The following is a 7,574-nucleotide window of genomic DNA, read 5'->3' on the forward strand; positions in this document are numbered from 1 at the left end:
TTTAATGCCTACAGTACCTGGTCTTCCTAGGTGGTCTCCCATCCAAGTACTAACCAGGCCCGACCCTGCTTAGCTTCCAAGATCAAATGGGATTGGGTATGTTCAGGGTAGCACTGCTGTAGACAAGGATGAACATTTCTACATGTGTATGTGCACTAGTAAATATGTATATATGTGACATTAAAAACACCAAAGAAAATAATGTAAAATTATAAGCAAAAGCAGAATATTACATGGGAAACAATTTTTTTCAGCATATTAATCTTAGAGTAAATCATCTGCAGAACCTAAAATCTGACAAATGATTGCTATCTTCTGACATTCCTTCAACAAAGACCTATCCTTAAATGTTAAAATAATTGACACAGCCATCTATGACTCTGGTTCTTGAAGTCTTTTGTAGTAATTTAAAAAAAATCTTAACCATCCTGAGTAACATTTTATTGATGAATCAAATCACATTTTATGTCTTGTAAACTCTAGTCTCTCTTTACAGTTTCCCTAGGGTTTCTCCAGGGAAATTCAGAGAATGGCTCAAGAGGAAAATTGGCTGACAATTCAGAGCTGTGATGAATTTTAATGTGCATTCTACTACATAATAAAACATCTCATTCTTTTCAGCAAACAGATAAGGAGTAGGAGACAGGATTAGCATTACATCTGTGGTTGTCTTGAGGAGGGATGAGATTCAGTAGTGAGAAGATTAGAATTTAGATGAAGTCTAAGGTGAATTGTATGGCATTTTAATATTTAATTTTAAAATCCAAAATTGTTTAGTGAAAGATTTGCTCTAATCTCTTGCCAGGAGAATTGAAGAATTTATAAAATTAAATCTGCAGACATAAAAGTCCAGTAAAGGTTACACTCTTATACCTGTGTTCTATTTCCGACTTTGCCACCAAGCAACTCTGTGATCTTGAGATTACCTTGACCTTTTCTTCATGTCTTCCAACATCTGTTATTTTTCTTGAGGTGGTCTCAAATGAAGAAGGGATTTGGCAATTATTTGGCGAGTTATATCGACAACAGAAAAGAATATATCCTGCTCTCTCCTGATAAAGAAGACTAGAAGTGCTGCCCGTGTTGGTCAAGTTCACTAGCTGCTCCCCAAATAGATTTTTTTTCCTCCATAGAGATACGGCATGTGAAGATGGAGATTTCTTTTCACCTGAAGTAGAGGAGTATTTTAAGGAAAGATGGAACAGTTCAGCTCAGAGGACTCACATCTACTTTGGAGGACACAGAAGATAACTAGGAAAATATATAAAGGACTTTTAGGTTATTTCCCAGTGCCATTAAAATCTGGGTAGTGACCTTTATAAGATACTTTGAGAAAGAAAAGACATTGCTGTATCAACACATTGTTTCATTAAGGGCAGAAAACAATTTTCTCTATATAATAGGCTTTTTTCCTTCTACTTGATTAAAGGACCACAAGTAGTAGCTGCCCTCTTGTCTTGTACAAGCTCACTTACTAACTGATAGCCACACAGCTAAGATGTAAACAGGGAAGTGGGGCCAGGCAGGGTGGCTCCATCCATTCACACGTGCTCTTGATTACTTTTGATGTACCAGGTGCTGTGAACTAGGTGCTGGGGACAGAGCGTTAACAAGGTAGAACTAGCTTGAAACCTTGTGTGGTGAATATTGTGGAATGGGATCAGTAGGATGATTTGAGAATGTAATTAGGAGGCTAATCTAATCAGGAGATCACTGTAAGGGAAAGTCGCTATGAGAAAGTAGTATTTAAGCCAAGACTCGAAGGCTGAGTAAGAGTAAGTTAGGTGAAAGGGAAGCGTGTCAAGGAAGAAGAAACAGCATGTATGAAATACCTGAGACAAATGAGAATCTTCCCTAGTCAAAGAAACTGAAAAAAGTCTGAGTGACTGGATCTTGAGAGTAAAGGGAAGAGTCATTGAACAACAACAATAACAAAAAGCAGCAGTAAGAAAATAAAAATATAACTTGAATGAGATAACAGAGTTGATATATTCTTTTAGCTGACTTTATACTATAGTGTAAACGACTGAAACATGCATGCCTTCTCCAGTCTTCTTTGTGAAAAGTACCATTTATTCTTATTGTAAAGAAGTTTGGGTATTAGCTTGAGGCTTTAACTAGCCATTGGGTCAAAATGAAGACCTTCTCATTGTATAAAGGAAGTATTTTAGAACATGAGGGATATTTTTCTGAAATCTTTGGCATTGTGCCAGGAGTCAGCCACAGACGCCAGTTAAAAGGAATTAGACTCTGGTCTGATTTTCATGGGTTAATTAGTATTTCCTTCTTCAAAGTCTATCTACGGTTCAAAGCTGCAGACACAAACGGGAACACTCTGGGGAGGAGAGTCCTAGAAGGCAGAACAAAATCTTACACTCTTCATCCCGCACACCTCACCCCAGATCAAACGCACAACTTCTCTGTCTCTCCCCTTATCAGGGCCCTGCCCCAAGGCAACGAGCATCCCTGAGGAAGTCTGGGTGCTCGAAAAGCATTGACCAAGTCCCGCTGCCTCCTCAGCCATTGAAAGTATCGTCCTACTCTGATCACAAAACCTGACCCTCACAGGGGTTGCACCCAGCTAGGGCTTACAGCTACAGACTGTGTCCCAGGAGGCTCTGCCTCTGTCACCTACCCAGGCCCGTGGGAGCCCTGCCAGGAGAAGCCCGGCACGGAGAGCTGCGGTGCTTAGCCACCTCCAGGTTTCCTGTCAGCTCTCTTGGTCTCGATTTAGGGGAGCACAGGACTCTCTCTGTTTGGGACTCTGTTGACCGCCCTTCCTCGTTCCTGTTCTCAAATCTTGCTCCTAGCAGCCCCTGCCAGTGCACCCGACCTACAGTAAGTTGCTCCCAAGCTGTTGGAGGGGCGTCATCGCCTCCTAGCAACGCTCCTAGCAACCGGGTAACATCTGCTCCCTCTGGTCCAATGCGAGTCGAGAACAGCTGCGCTCCCGCCTCGCGTTCCAAACCCCGAGCGAGAGGCGCTTCAGAGACTGGAGGGACGGACCTGCAGGAGCTAGGGCTGCCCGCCGAGCTGCAGTTGCCGCTGCTGCCGCTACCGCGCCACCGCCGCTGTCGCTGTCAGCGCCTGTCTGAAGAGTGACAGCACCGCAAAAACAGGAGGAAGCGCCGAACCCCGCTTCTTTACGAATCAAGTGCATGCGCCCATCTCCTGGCGAGTGGACCCAGTTCACGAGGTAGGTCTGGACTCCAGCTCGGCGCCTTCCTCCGAGGTTTAGCAATGACTCGTTTCATTGAGGATGAGGGTAGGGACGTGTTACGGGATCCCACCCCGCCCCTAGCCATTGAAAAGTGGCCAGCGAGTGGTCCCCCCCAAAATCTTGGAATTGGTTCTTGAAGATTTCCCTGCCTGTCACTGTTAGGTTTGTCTTCGGAACTTTTCAGCCCTTCTTTTACCTTTGACTTCTTTGCCTATGTGCATTAGGAGAGCTGGAAGCAGGAAGCACCCATAGAAAGCGCTATGATTAAGGCTAAAATGATATAGTGTAGTCTCGACTAATTGAATCAACACGTATGGAGAGCAACATTCTTTTTAGGTCCTGTTCTGGAAAGGGTCCATTTGGCCGGGAGCAGCGTCCACTGTTACTCAACCTCCTGAAAAGTAACCATAGTAACTCACCTCTCTTTTGATGGGATCCTCCTCATTGGCTGCCTATCTTCCTTTGGAAAGCTCATCCCTCTAAATATAGAAGATGATGAGATCTGTAAGCATGCATCCATGCAGGAAAGGTGCAGTTAAACATGGCCCTTTAAAGAAAAGTACCATTTGGCCATTTCAAATCTTGTGAGAAATAGTGTGTATTTTAGAAAATGATTGAGTTAGTCTGTTCTAACAGTTGAATTGTTACTTTAGAGAGAATATATTCTGAAATTATACAAAACCTAATTTAAAAACAAATTAAGTATCTCTGACTTTGATTTTTTAAAAAAGTCAACCCACTGATAATCTTCCCCAAATAATCTCCCAGTAAATACCTGGTGAGATCAATTATTCAGTTGTTTCCAAATTTCTTACGATAGTGAGGATTCCTCTGTTTGAAACTAAATCTGGAGATTAAATTAATTGTATGTGTTTGAGGGCTTGTCTATTTATCTTTCTGGTCCAGATCAACCTCACTTTAAACATCTTAGTGTTCTCCTACTGCATGCTTTCTCCTGACTTGATAACCAGTTCGAGCCAGTGCGGTCCTCACTCTTCCCATGTTATTTGTGTCTGTCTCCTTTTTTCAAAATCTCAGGTAACCATTCATGAGCCTGAGGCTGTGAGAAATGCTCACTGTGCGAAGGGGAACTCTCACCAGATTTCCTGAAGCTGTCCTAGAAATACACATTTCAGACTGATTCAGCATTACCAGGTAATCACTAGCTTGAAAGAAATTACTGTTTAAATATGTATCCAGAGAAATAAATGCTAATGTAGCATTAACATAACTCGCAAGATCAATATAATGGGTGGTTTATATAGACGGTTGCTGGGTAGAAGTCAATAGAGGTTTTCTGTAGAAAGGACATTTGTGGGCTGGCAGATTTTCCTCTCTTAGACCCATGTGAATAGGGTGAGCCAAATTAGGTAGCCTGGCTCGGGGAACATGAGCATGCTGGTGCATGTCTGAAAGAAGGAAATGAAGAGAACTCTCCAGGTTGCAAGAAGAGATCGTGGTGATATTTTAAATTTAATTTGCATTAAGATCATGATGATAGAAAGCCATGAGTGTTAAGCATTTAAACTCAATTTTCAAGACTGAATACAGTCTTTTAATAAGCGTTCAGCCTTCCAGTGTTGTGTAACTTTCACATGTACTGAGCTACCCATAGGCAGTTCCTTTAGGTAACCGGCCTAGCAAATTACAATTGAATTCATGAAAGTATACCATGCCGCGTTTCTTCCCTTTCTTCAGTTCCTTTTGTAAAAATAAATAATTAAACAATTTTATTCAGAAACCTACTTGAAAATTTCTTCTGGTCTGGTTGTTGTACAGTGTTTTTAAAATTTATTTAAGTATAGTTGGTATACAATATTATATTAGTTATATTAGTATAGTGTTTATGAATATCATGAGACTTTAAAAGTACATAGTCAACGAAATAGCTGTTGAATAATTTTAAGCATTAAAGATGACCATTCGAGCCATCGACAATGTTGGTTTCAATTAGCCTTTAGCATTGTCCACCCTTTTCTCTTCCTCCATCATAATTACTATATTTTATGGTGAGAAACAAATCCGTAGAGACCAATAAGATTTATGTCACCTGCCAGGAGATGTATATAGAGTTCTATATAGAGTTCTAGTCATGTTATCAATCTGGGGAAAGTTAGAGTAAAGAAGCCACAGTATTGGTTCATGTATATGCATTAATAATTTATATACATTCTATTTCTTATGTAATATGCATAGAAGTTTAAAATCATTCAATGCCCTTTAATTCTGTGAATGAGTCTGCCTTTTCATGGATACCACTGTCACAATCAAAAAGGTCAAGTGAAAGAGATTCTTAAATTTTCATTTTGATTCTATCATGAATGTATAATGTGCAGAATATATGTTATGCACATTTGATGAACAGATCTGCTTAAATTCATTCACTAGAAATGTTATAATGGTATTTAGCTTTAAGTAAAAATAAATCAAATATATCATTATAATATAAGCATTTAATCCTAGAGACATTAGTAGATCTTAAGTTAGAGTGTGAAAAAAATTATACCAATTTGTAGTTAAGGATTTAGTCACTTTTGTCAATGAGAACTCCAGCTGTACTTGAACTTATTATAGGTTAATAAAGAGGGGTGTACTTAGGTCTATAAAGCTTAGATAAAGCTGAGATCAGGCAGGTTCAAACTGAAGCCAAGTCCTAGTTTTAATTTTCCTTCATATACTCTAGTTGGAAGTTTTTAAGTGTTTATGTACATTTCATGTTCAATTTTATGTCACATTACTTTCATGGGATTTAGAAGATGCTTTGAAACATGGAGAAATGTTGAAAGGTTTGATCAAGATGCTGAGGCATCTTGCCCCACATCTGGGCTCTTCACTGAGGACTCATGCCAGCTGGCATTAGCTGTCGAAACATTGACTTCTTAACAACAACTCTAAAGCCAAGGCATGACCAGTTGAGATTGCCCTATTTGTCAAAGCAATATGCTTTAGAAACCCCCCAAAAGCTTAAATAAAATAACAATTTCAGATGCAGAGGAGTAAATTGACCTGTAATCATTTAGCATTAAAACTGAGGAAGTATATCTTCAGGTTTGGGAGAAGCTGATCCTTGTCAAGTCCTCCCATCCCCACACCTTATTTTTAATAAGTTATCTGTCTATATAGTGTCAATACGTTACTTTAGTATTTACCCTTTTTAGTTTAACACATTTTTTTCCTGATTAAATTTATGCAAACAGGCTAATAACAGAGCCATCTAGTTTACTGCAATAATTCTTACTGGGGGTGGTAGGAGAATATTAATGAATAGCACTAAGGGTTGGCTAGTGTTAAGTTCAGTATTATAATATAGCTTTATATTTGGAGCATTAAAAACTTTTCATATTATAAATTCTAAAAAGTAAAGTGCAACAACAGTCTTCTCTGTAGGTAGATATGAGTGTCTTCTAAATACCAGTGATTCTTAGAAAGGGAGGAGGGACAGATTTTTAAGCTGGAACATCTCCTTTGAGGTGATGTATTAAAAGACGTATTATTTTAAAAACGCTTATCAAAAGGGAACATGGGTTAGAAATACGAAGAAAAAAAAAAATGGTTAGAGATATTGCAAGGACTCGAGAGCCTAGAGTCTCAGTTCTGTCCCTACTTGTTTTACCACTGTATGGCTTAGTTTCTCTATATTTAATATGGGGGATAGACCGTCTATTAGCAGGTAGAGTGCTTGAGCTTGAACAGAATTTAATTTAATGAAGCACCTATAGCTCCTTAGAAGACAGGTATCTTGTGAATGAAGAACATTTTACCACTAGAGCAACTCCAAGTGATGACACAAATCAGGCACCATATGAGAGAGAGCAGAGAATCACCCAGCCCTGGAGCAGATTCTCATACATATTCTTAGTGATTAAAGTTGTTAATGATTAATTACATCTTATGCTTTTCTAAAAATCTTCTGGGATACCTGGTGATATACCTAAACCTAATGGTGTTATAAAGGTAGAAGAAGATGTGGGTGATATAGATCAGGGACTTTTCAAAAGACTTGCTTTCTATATATTAGGGATTACAACCCTCCTCTCTGAGCAACAGCCCTGGATATGTGAGGAAGTTATAGCATCTCCCAAGATATTATTGGTAAGATATTTCTTGGAACCTAGATCTAGCCATGTATTACTTTGTTAATTTTCTTTCTGATCCAGACTCACTTTCTAAAGTGAAAGGTGGAGTGACAGGAAGCATCATCTTCAAAACAAGGAATGCCCCTGAGGGGTGGTAAATCACAAAGATTACCCACAAAACCTACTGTAGTTGGTATCTATCATTAGTGGGGCCAGATCATGGCAGAAGTTAGCCTTTGGTACAGCATCTAAGGTAACTTCATGATTACATGGCTAGT

The 7,574-nt window shown here is 39.3% G+C and overlaps 1 non-coding gene across 1 annotated transcript; it reads right to left on the minus strand.

Moving 5' to 3' along the window:
- Positions 1-5: 5 nt before the first annotated feature.
- LOC120603977 (5S ribosomal RNA) lies at positions 6-124 on the minus strand. Its single transcript, XR_005653245.1, has one exon. It is a non-coding gene; the product is annotated as a 5S ribosomal RNA (ribosomal RNA).
- Between the last annotated feature and the right edge of the window lie 7,450 nt (positions 125-7,574).

This window comes from Pteropus medius, unplaced genomic scaffold (assembly GCF_902729225.1).
Source record: "Pteropus medius unplaced genomic scaffold, Ma_sr-lr_union100, whole genome shotgun sequence".
NCBI lineage: Eukaryota > Metazoa > Chordata > Mammalia > Chiroptera > Pteropodidae > Pteropus > Pteropus medius.